The sequence below is a fragment of the Hippoglossus stenolepis genome, chromosome 21, assembly GCF_022539355.2.
Source record: "Hippoglossus stenolepis isolate QCI-W04-F060 chromosome 21, HSTE1.2, whole genome shotgun sequence".
Lineage (NCBI taxonomy): Eukaryota > Metazoa > Chordata > Actinopteri > Pleuronectiformes > Pleuronectidae > Hippoglossus > Hippoglossus stenolepis.
Window position 1 is genome coordinate 129,946 of NC_061503.1, and position 12,445 is coordinate 142,390.

Sequence of the window (12,445 nt, forward strand, 5' to 3'; positions counted from 1 at the left end):
GCAGCTGAGACAAAAGTTAGAGGTGTTTTTTTACTTCTGGTTGAGGTAGAGCCACCACATTTTTCATACAACCTGGGTGCAGGGCTTAAGCTCTGCCAGAATCTGGGGGTCCCCAAGGTCTGGGGCCCAATCTGCACCTGTGTGGATTTCCAGGATCAACTGGGCTCTGGGATCATCTGACCTGTAACTGGCAGAACTTGAAAATTGGGCTGAGCCACCAAGGGCCGCAGGGGAGAGCCATCCAAAATTTCAGACCTCTCGCTGCTATGGGCCCAGACAATGGCCCTTTCAGTGTCCATTCAGCTGTCTGCAGTCAGCAGCTGAGTATAACAGTTAGAGGTGTTTTTTTACTTCTGGTTGAGCTAGAGCCACCAGATTTTCTATGCACCTCCTGGGAGCCGGGCTAAGCCTAAGGCAGGAATATGGGGTCCCTGGGTGGTTCGGGGACCAATTTCACCTGTGTGGATTTCAGGATCAGGTTCCAGCCCTGGGCACCATCTTTGACCTGTAACTGGCAGAACTTTGAAAACCGGGCTGAGCCACCAAGGGCCGCAGGGGAGAGCCTATCCGGTACCTCAGACTCTCGCTGCTAAGGGGCCCAGACAGTGGCCCTTTCAGTGTCCATTCAGCAGGCCGTCTGTGCAGTCAGCAGCTGAGACAAAATTTAGAGGTGTTTTTTTTTTACTTGCTGAGGTAGAGCCATCAGATTTGCTGCACTCTGCTGGGCTTAAGCTCTGCTGCGAATATGGGGTCCCGTGGTTCGGGACTGAACTGCACCCCTGTGGATTTCAGGATCAATGGCCTTTGGCATCATCTTGACCTGCAACTGGCAGAACTTTGAAAACTGGGCTGAGCCACCAAGGGCCGGGAGAGGGGAGAGCTCATCCAAAATTTCAGACCTCTCATGTTAAGGGGCCCAGACAGTGGCCCTTTTCAGTGTGTCCATTCAGCACAGGCCAAAGTCAGCAGCTGAGTGGATGTGCTAGAGGTGGTTGTTTTACCTGGTTGAGCTAGAGCCACCAGATTTTTCATGCACTCCTGGGTGCTGTTTAAGCTCTGCTGTGAATATTGGGTCCCTGGATGGTCTGGGACAGAACTGCACCTGTGTGATTTCAGGATCAACTGGCCTGGCATCATCTGACCTGTAACTGCAGAACTTTGAAAACCGGCCAGAGGCTGACCATGCCGCAGGGGAGCTCATCCAAAATTTCAGACTCCTACTGCTAAGGGGCTCAGACAGTGGCCCTTTCAGTGTCCATTCAGTACAGGCCATCTGTGCAGTCAGCAGCTGAGATAAAGTTAGAGGTGTTTTTTACTTCTGGTTGAGCTAGAGCCACCAGATTTTTCATGCACTCCTGGGAGCCGGGCTTGTTTCATGCGAACATGGGGTCCCTGGGTGGTTCGGGACTGGATTTCACTCTGTGTGGGATTTCAGGATCAACTGGCCTCTGCATCATCTTTGACCTGTAACTGGCAGAACTTTGAAAACCAGGCTGAGCCACCAAGGGCCGCAGAGGAGAGCTCATCCAAAATTTCAGACCTCGCTGCTAAGGCCCAGACAGTGGCCCTTTCAGTGCCCATTCAGTACAGGCCATCTGTGCAGTCAGCAGCTGAGACAAAAGTTAGAGGTGTTTTTTTACTTCTGGGTTGAGCTAGGGCCACCAGATTTTTCATGCACCTCCTGGGAGCCGGGCTTAAGCTCTGCTGCGAACATGGGGTCCCTGGGTGGTTCGGGGACCGAATTTCACCTGTGTGGATTTCAGGATCAACTGGCCTCTGGCATCATCTTTGGACCTGTAACTGGCAGAACTTTGAAAACCGGGCTGAGCCACCAAGGGCCGCAGAGGAGAGCTCATCCTAAAACTCAGGACCCTCTCGGCTGCCAAGGGGCCCAGACAGTGGCCTCAGTGTCCATTCAGTACAGGCCAGCCTGTGCAGTCAGCAGCTGAGACAAAATTTAGAGGTGTTTTTTTTACTTCTGGTTGAGGTAGAGCCACCAGATTTCATGCACCTCCTGGGTGCCGGGCTTAAGCTCTGCTGCGAATATGGGGTCCCTGGGTGGTTCGGGACCTAACTGCACCCTGTGGATTTCAGGATCAACTGGCCTCTGGCATCATCTGACCTGTAATCTGGCAGAAGCTTGAAAACCGGGCTGAGCCACCAAGGGCCACAGGGAGAGTCATCCAAAATTTCAGACCTCTCGCTCCTGGAGGGGCCCAGACAGTGGCCCTTTTCAGTGTCCATTCAGCAGGCTCCTCTGTGCAGTCAAAGTGGCTGAGACAAAAGTTAGAGGTGTTTTTTTCCTTCTTCTGGTTGAGCTAGAGCCACCAGATTTGCATGCACTCTCCTATGTGCCGACTCTTTTAAGCTCTGCTGTAATCTGGGGCCCTGTGGCTGTGGCCTGGGCCCGAACGGCACCTGTGTGGATTCGGCACCTGTGTGGATTTCAGGTTCAACTGGCCTCTGGCATCATCTTTGGACCTGTAACTGGCAGAACTTTGAAAACCGGGCTGAGCCACCAAGGGCCGCAGGGGAGAGCTGACCCAGAGCTCTCAGGAACACTATCTCCCATCCCTGTGGCTCTTACCTTTCCTGACTTGTGGGGCTTTACAGGTTAGATTTTTAGCTAGGTCAGAAGGTCACCAATGTTAGGTCAATGGGGGCCTTCTGAGTAACATTTCTGAGGCCTCTTCAACCATACAAGGTCTGATTGATTTGAAACCCATTTTGACTGACAGCTGGCATCCCGCTGAACGTGGGTGTGCTTTTTGTTTCCCTCTGAGCCAACAGGAAGGACGAACGTACTTTTCAAGTCTCTACGACCTTCACAAAAAAAATTATTCAAGAATATCTCCTCAAACCTCCTTCTTTGCATTTGGTGGTTTGACCACTAGATGGTGCTGACATTTAAATAATGATCAGTTGGTGCCGCTATCACTATCACTGCATACACATCCAGAGCTTTCCATTAGTTCTGCATCTCTAATCACTTTATAGAGAATGTGTTTAATCACCCAACTCTGACACTGCGATCAATACAACTTCAAAGATTATCTTACAGATATGAGTAAAAGTTTTGTAAAGAATAACAGCTGCTGAGCTCATTGACACCTATCCACTGATGCCAAGTCATGCAGAGCAGTTCTTTTATTGATCCCAGGGTTCAGGGTTCGAGCCCCGCTGAAAACATAATTGCTCGCATTACTTAGGCATTACATTGTAAATTTGGGATAAAACAGACTTAATTGGAATTTTGGGAACATTAGGAGTGTTTGTATGCATTCAGGAGTGTTTGTATGCATTTGGGAGTGTTTGTATGCATTGAGGAGTGTTTGTATGCATTTAGGAGTGTTTGTATGCATTCAGGAGTGTTTGTATGCATTTAGCAGTGTTTGCATGCATTCAGGCCTGAAAGTGGAATATGCTGGCAAAACCTAACCTTAGGCATAAAAATAGACTATAAAATGGAATTTAGCAAAAGTTGGAATATGGAATCAAAAACGCTAATTTGTAGGATTGTACTGCCCCCAGTGACCAAATCGAAAGTTGGAATGTGGAATTTTGAAAAATGGAATTTGGAAGAAAAAGTTGGAATATGGAAGAAAAAGTTGGAATATGGAATTCCAAATTCCCATCTATTCAATGCAAAATTCAGAATTTGGAATGTGGAATTTTGGAAGAGGACCCGACCCCATTCATTGTCTATGTGGAGCGCCTAACCCTAACCCTAACCCCCAATAGAAAATGCCTAGAAATGTCCGGCCAGTTCTGATTGGCTGGACATTTGTAGCCATTTAACATTATAGCAAAATGCCTACAAATGTCCAGGTCAGTTAGAATGAGCCGGACACTTGTAGGCATTTAACATTACAGTAAAAATGCCTACAAATGTCCGGCCAATTCTGATTGGCTGGACATTTGTACGCATTTGACATTACAGTAAAGGTGCCTAGAAATGTACGGCAAGTTCTGATTGGCTGGGCCACTTGTAGGCATTTAACATTATAGTAAAATGCCTACGAATGTCCAGGTCACTTAGAATGAGCCGGACATTTCTAGGCACTTAACATTATAGTAAAATGCCTACAAATGTCCAGGTCAGTTAGAATGAGCCGGACACGTGTAGGCATTTAACATTACAGTAAAGGTGCCTAGAAATGTCCGGCCAGTTCTGATTGGCTGGGACACTTGCAGGCATTTAACATTACAGTAAAATGCCTAGAAATGTCCCGGACACTTTTTTGCCTAAGTGTCGAGAATACATAGGGACATTTCTAGGCACTACAGCCCAATTTTAAGTGCCTACATGTGTCCGGACCAATCACAACCCTAACTCTAACCCTAACACTAACCGGGGCCATATCTAAAGACCCCCTGGGGCTATGAGGCTGAAACTGTGGATACCCCACCCTTTTGAGTGGAGCTTCACGTCTGCTAAGTTTGAAGCCAATCGGAGAACCTTGATTTTTCGACCTTTTTCTCTTCTTCGGCCCATGTTGGACACCAGGGACACTTGTAGGCACTTTGCATGAAAAAGCCCCATTCAGAATGCCTAGATCCGTCCCTGCGATCCCCCAGCCCATGTTGGACACCTGGGACACTTTTAGGCATTTTGCATTGTATTTATAATGCCTAGAAGTGGCAAAGTTAGACTTGAGCGCCACCATCAGGTCAAGTACCGCCTTTACACAATTATGGGACACTGGTAGGCAAGTTGTGTCACCAGTGTCCCCAATGTCACCATGTAGGGTCATCGCACGGCCATCGTGAGGCATTAGGGACACCACCAGGCGATTGCAATTCAATTTTCGTCGAAAAAGAGGCAAATTCCCTTACCTAGACAATAGTTACAGGTTCTGCTTTGATCCCCTTTATCCCTCCAGCCATACGAGGACTTTAACCCTGTACTCAAAACTTTGCCACTCATTTTAACCTGACGACCACTAGATAGATCTTCCCTGTGCCCCCAGTCATACATCTTATGGGTTAAGGAGTATTCATCAGCCAACACTGCAGCCTCTCTTACCTTTCTAACTTGATGCTCATTTAGGTAAGTAGTAACTCGGTCAGGAAGAATATCTTTGAACTGCTCTAACAGAACCAATTCCTTAAGATCTTCCATTTCATTTACCTCAGAAGCTAAAAGCCAGCGATTAAATTGGGTGGTCAGTCCTTGCACAAGCTCTACATATGTTTGCCCTTCTGACCTTCTCAGTTTCCTGAACTGCTGGCGATCCAGTATCCACATCCTTCTCACAAAATTTTGGTAGTAACCTTAAATTATAAACTACATCAAAAGAATCTGTGGACACTGCTGGAGAAACTGGAGACAACTTACCCTCTTTAATCAGCTCTAGTTCAGCCTCACGCAGCCTAGTAGTTACCTTTAACCGTTCAAACTCACATTCTTGCTCCCTGGCACGAACCCGCTCTTCATGGGCACGTGCTTCACTCTCCTGTTGGTAATGTAGCAACATAATTTCTTTCTTCTGTTCAAATGTTAGGTCACCAAAGTCAGAAAGGAAAAAACTTGTACTGCCCTTTAACCTTGATCTGGCAGCTACTTCCTCATCAGCAACAACCTCATCTCTGGAACAAACAGAAGGGGGAAACACTGGCAAAACACCTGTCCTAACTGGGCCCTTAAAGTTGAGTACATTACTTCCTTGCGAACCGTCTTAGGAAGCTCTATTTCATAATGCTCTGCAATGTTTAGCAACTGCTCCCTGGTACATTTTCCTAGCACCTCCACACTTGGACACTGCACAAAATCCTCCATGGTAGCCATCTTTTCAAAAGAACAAACCCAAATAACTAACTGGTGAAGACAAAAAAACAATCCAATCCCAAGTTACTAAATCACTGCCCTCCAATTCAAGCCAGGCTTACTGACCACAATTTAAAACCTGGTGTAACTTTATTACTTTTTTTTATTTATTTTTTATTTAATTTTATATATATAAATTTATATATATATATATTTTTTTTATATTTAATTTAATTTTATATATATCAATTTATATATATATAATTTTTTTTTTTTTACATCACCTTTGGAATACCTCTCCCCTGACTATTGTAATGGCAGATTTTGCATTTGTGTAATGTTTAATAGAAGAACAGATATGTATTTAGAAGAAGTAGATAACAAATGTGTTTCTGTGACTTACAAAAGTTGCAGAGGGGACTATAAGTGTTTATGGGCCCCACATGTGTGTCTTAGCAAATGCTTCACTGCAGGGGTGTTACTTAGTGTGTCTGATAGAGATGGGTGAGGGGAACTCTGCATTGTATACAGGACTGGGGTCTTTTGATGTTGTAAATGAAGTTAGAGGTCACACCAGGGGTCTGGGACGGAGATCTGAGACAGGAACTCTGCCCAACCTGGTCAGACATCAAGAGACTGAAGAATACCTTTTGGCTCCTCGCAGGGAGGGGCTTCTGATTGTATAAGTGAAGTGATTCTCCTGTGCTCTGTGCTCATTCTATACACGTCACACTAGGTGGCTGTGTAGGGTGAGCCCACCTGCAGGTGTTTTAGTTGAACTTTCCGAGAGACAATGTTATGTGTGTATTATTATACAATAGAGTATCAATATTAAACAGAAACTGCCACCACAATTTTGGCGTTGTCGGCAGGATCACTCGTGTGAGCAGACACTCTGGATCTCAACGCTGAGGAAAGTCTGGGACTCATACCTCAACAAATGAGGGCCGAATGCTTGAGAGCCAGGAGTGCACTCACTGAGGTGATCCAACGGACCTGGTCTGGAAAACAAGCATTGTCTTTCGGGTGAGTAAAATTAAAATGTTATGACCTTTAGGAAAAGGTCCAATGTTATGATCTTTAGGAAAAGATCCACAGATGTTATGACCTTTAGGAAAAGGTCCAATGTTATGATCTTTAGGAAAAGATCCAGGAAAAAGAGATTCACTCATTCATTGTATTGAGGGACAGACGTGTCTGCATGGCTAGGTTTTGGAAATCGGTGTAGGATCCATGAAGCTTCGTTTCGATCTTTAGGAAAAGGTCAAAAATATTATAAATAAGATTGGGCTCTGATGTCGGGCTCATGATTAGTAGTTATTATTAATATATAGTAATATTATTATTATTTTGCAATAGAGGTGTAGCTGGGACGGAAGGACCAAGGCCAGGTCCGGATCGTCTCAGTACAGCAATCTGTTGAAAATCTAATAATTCCAGTACATTTTATACCTGCATGCGAGGTGCTAAAGAGAAGTGTGAATATGAGATTTCTCTAAGGCATTATATCAGGCAGAGTATTTAAAATGTATTAAGGAATCAAAAATTTAGGAACAATAATTGAGAAATTCGCCAAGTGATCAGGAATTACAAGAGGTAATTACAATTGACAACATTATATCGAAGATGGGTTTTATTGTTCCTTACAAAAGCATTTTTTGGAGGTTGGTTGCAGGTTAAAAGCATTTTGGTGTTGGTTGAAGGTTTAAGGTTACTAACACTAAAACACTAATAAACTAAAACTTAACAAATTTTGTTGATGGATATGTGTGACTGTGAAAGAAGAAACATGTAGAATTTGATGAAACTAAACTGAGTATTTAAGCTGAGGATTTCAGCTGAGAAAGCAGAGGAGAAAAGAAAAAGAGGAGTCTGAGAATCCTCGAACTGGAGAAAAAGGTGAGTATATGTTTAAATATATTTGGGGTATAATTGGGTTTTTAAAGGCTAATAGTAAAAGGAAAAATAAACAACCTCATAATAAATCTTAAAATACATTTTTAAGAGATAGAAACGATTTGGTTAAAAAATTTAATTAAGAGACTTTTAAGTTCTTTTCCCATATAAGCAGAACTTTATTTTCCCAATTTTCGTAGTCTGCTGAACAAACCAGAGTTGAAATTTATAAAATAAGAGTCGGGTTCACAATTGCTGAGACAACCTATTTGAGAAAATAGGTTTTAAAATAGAGAGGATGACTGTGTCTTTTCCGAGCATGGGAAGTTTGAGTTTAAATTATCTTTGGTAACTCAAACTAAACTGCGTGTGAAAAGAGAGAAATAAAAAGAATAAGAACGAAGTAGAGAGGACAAAGAAAAAGGAAAATGAATGTAGGGATATTTGTGCTGGATTGAAGAGTGTATGGATGTTGTTTAACTGAAGTGAATATGCGGGAACTGAAATAATCTCCAGTCTCAGTGTCTCCGACTAGATTCTGATCTGGACTCAGCTCCACCAAGAGGTGGGCAAGAGAATGCCCTGGGAAGCAGCGCACACAGTGCGATTGATTAGCGGTGAGCTGGGGACAGTGAAGGAATTCATCTGGTGAGGACACTGAGATGGAGAGAGAGAGTTTCAAGCACGTCACTATAGTAAGAACACGGTTACACACACACCATGTGAATTAATGTTAGACATAGAACAGATGATTAAGATTGCTATTGACCATTGTGAGCTTAATCAGAAGATCAGTAGAGAGAGGCCTACTGTACTTTATGCTAAATATTTTCACAATGATGTGTATAAACTAATGCCCGAACACACAAATCACAGTGAGTGGTAGAAACATCACATATATTTGTAGATTCAGGAACCGGAATCAGTTAATAAATGTGAAGAGTGTGATATTACTCCTAAAATGAATGTTGGATATCTCATAATGATTGGAGCAACAGGTACAACAGTGATAGAGAGATGCACTGTACAATTGCTATTTTTCATGATGTGGTTGAAGGGGATTTTTTAAGATTCATTTTTGTTGTTACCACACTGCCTGATAAATCTTATGGGTAGATATTTGATGTGTTCATTGAGTAGTATGTTAGATTTTAAACACCGCAGGGCATTAGAGGTAACTGGAGTCCAAATAACATCTGCATTTGTTTGATAGAGAAAGGGGGATTTGACACTAGCATATCAATGGGAGGTCTAGACTCTTTTCTACTCTCTGGAAGTAACACCCTCTTGCGAAAGGCAGAGGCAGAGAGACTTCAGACAAATGTGAACATAGATGTTATTTACTCAGAGAAGCGAACTATTAAGTAAGAGCAAACTAAGTTTAAGAAGGTTATAGAGGATGTTAAGTAAAGAAAGGATAAAGTAAGTTGGTTGTATTGAGATAGTAAACACTGTGTTGTCTTAGTAGTTTTGATAGACTCATTGGCTAAAGATTTGTTAAAATATCAACTTTTGATTAAAATACTACTGGAGGGGAAAAGACATTTAATACCAATAAGATATTTTAAAAGAGGGTTAAAGGTTAATCGCAAACGATTTTCCATGGTGATAAATGAAATTAGGAGTGTTGAACTCATTCCTGAATGTGGTAAATCTTTTGATAAAATGTATTACGATTTTTAGTTTTGGTGTGAACATTAATGATATTCCTGAGTTGAAACAGGTACCGTCATGTTTGTGGACCGGGCACAAATATGTTTTGGGTCTGATCAAGGGATAAGACTCAAATAGAAAAGAATATCTGAATCCTCGTATGGAATACGTAAAGATCGTCTGTTAACACACTACTTTTTTTCCTGTAAGGAAAAACAAAGGAAGCAGAGCTTCAAACAATGTTTTAGAGTTTCGACAACTGTTGAGAGAGCTGTGATATTTGATGTGTGATATGTGACGCTGTGATATATGACTTTACTGGTGTCCAATATGCTGATAGGATGATTTTGCTTGAGCAAAATACCTCCCACCTTTTAACAACCAGGTGGCTCAGATATGGGACAGTATTGCCTTAGATGATAGACATCACTATTTAGAGATGCAATGTTTTTAACTATGCGACTCTCTTCCCTACATCAGTAGGGATAGCCACATGATTGCGTAGCAGTTTTTCTTAACTAAATAAAAAAAAAAAAAAAGGTTTTTTCTCCTAGTTTAGATTAGATTTAAAAGATAAACAGCTAATTATGCAGAAGTGATAGTTGTTTGGTGATAAGTTCAGCATCAAAGGATGCAGCAACTGAGATAACCAAGTGGGTTTACGACTGTGTGATACAATAGAGGCTAAACCACTCCCATCACACTATTGTGCATTGACTGAAGAATGCAAATATGCTAGTGACAAGAGTGTCAAGATCAACACTAATAGCAGGTTTGCATGGGGGTGGCATGTGATTTTGGCCGAGTTGATTGAATAGGAGATTCATGAACCTATTTCACTTCACACTTTCATCTGTGTGCTGATAGATGCTGTGTTATCATGCAAACTGTATGCAGTCTGCAAATGAGGAGAGCGTATTAAAGATTTTTAAATGATTAACTTAATGTAGGTTATAGGAGCTATAAACAAGGGTCAACCGCAATTAAAAAAAATTTTAAGAATACAGATTTAATTTAATAAGTTTAAGGAGTAAACTGTTTGGTGGATAACAGTTTGTTTGGTGGCTGACAGACTTTTGATGTGGGTCACATGGATGATATTGTTTAACCTATGTATGTTTCTTCATTAGTTTGAATTGACACATGACTGTAGTCAGTGTGTCAAAAGGGAGGAATATAGATATAGGATATTGGGTGTACAAAAACAACACTCTAAACAATACTCAATAAAACTTTTTTTATCTGAGTCGTGTAATTGAATTACAATTAAAATAGGTTAAGAAATCCAGATTCCACAAAGTAAACAATCCACCACCAAACAAACAGTTTGATCATTTATAGAGGAATTTGATAAAGATTAAATTGAATTAAGTAAGTTAGATAAATAAATAAATAAATACTGTCTTGTTCTTGTTGACATGTATGCTATGCAAGTAGAAGCTTTCCCCACATCTAGACAGGATTCTTCAGCAGTGGCGCAGACACTGCTCAGAGAACTCATTCCACATTGGGAAATTCCAAAGAGATGTCCACTGATAATGGTACCCCATTTGTAAGCACAGCTTTAAGGATGCTGGTGAGTATGGGTATCGACACGAGGCAACATCGTGCCTATCATCCCGCCAGTGGCGGCGCAGTGGAAAGAAACAAACAGTGGAAGGAGACAACAACACATTGAAAAAACGAACTGGTAGACATTGTGTAAACCTGTCCCCTGTACTCTTTAAAATCCACAGGCAGGTGATGGACTCCCTACCGAAATCCATAGACAGGGAAACTGCATGATCTGAGACCAGGAGACTGGATTGTGGTGAAGGACGTGAGGAGGAAACCAGGAGAGCACGTCGATGGAACGAGTGCAAACCAAGTGCCTCTCACCACACAGACGGAAGTGAAGGTCAACCTGGAGACATGCAAGCCATTGAAGGAGGATTTCCGGAGCCACGAGTGGATTCTACAGGACGGAGCGTGCGTTGTGTCAGTGTGCGAGCCTTCAGCCTTCAATTGTTTCGTGTTTGCAAGCAAGGAGAGGTGTGGAAATGATTAGGGCCACACGTCTCTAATCTCAAGAAGAGGCAACACTTTGAAGAGGGGGTTGGCGAGGGGCACTGCTGATACAATGCGCCGAAGGGGGAAAACAACGACACCTGATGGGACGACTGGGATGCAGTTCGAGGGAAAAGATGGTTTCCCTGTTCATGAACACCGTCATCGTCGTCCTGCCACCAATAATATGGCATGTGAAACCTTGGCAGGAAGAAAAACACGAAATATAACCTGAGCATCAAAGTCAGAACAAAAGGAGAACTCATGTTTGACTTCCCTGATGAACTGACAAAGCCTGGAGAATGCATGGTTTGAGACCATGAAGACACCAGAGACCCAAGCTCACTTACAGATTCAACTCATTGTGTGTAATCAAGAGATAAGAGTTCCACAGTGTGAGTGTCTCCAGATGAAAGGTTTTGGAGGACTTGCCCCAGGGGGGAGCACTGTGAAGAACACACACAAACAGATGAGTTTGCTCTGGAGATGGAAGATTAACATCTTTAGAGGGGGGCTGGGTTTCCAACTCTTTCTCCCACTATCTAGAGTCAGGAATGACTCTGCATCACAGAAAGGCTTTGAGAAAAGATGCTAGCCAAGAAGGTGTTTGTCACATAATCAGGACGAATTGTGGCACATACACAGTGAACATTTTTGACAATATGATGCATATCGTTTCAAATTTTAAAATGACCTATTGTCCAGAGAAAGAACAAGGACACTTAGATTCCTGAAGGGCGGAAATGATGGTCACACCTACTTTTGAATGATTGCAAAATATGTTATTGAAGTTTGTTGAAACCTATTTGGATTTTCATGTGTGTACTAGTGTTGTTGAACTGTTGTATTGTCTTTTGAGTTTAAGACTATGGTTATTTCCTTAATCAAGTCTATGATTGGACGATATGTTCAACTTCCTGAAACTCATCTATCCTGGATGCTTCCCTTCCAGGATGATGAGATGGTATAAAGATGTATAAAGGATATTGAGCCTTTTAGGCTCAAAGGGGGAATTGTAATGGCAGATTTTGCATTTGTGTAATGTTTAATAGAAGAACAGATATGTATTTAGAAGAAGTAGAT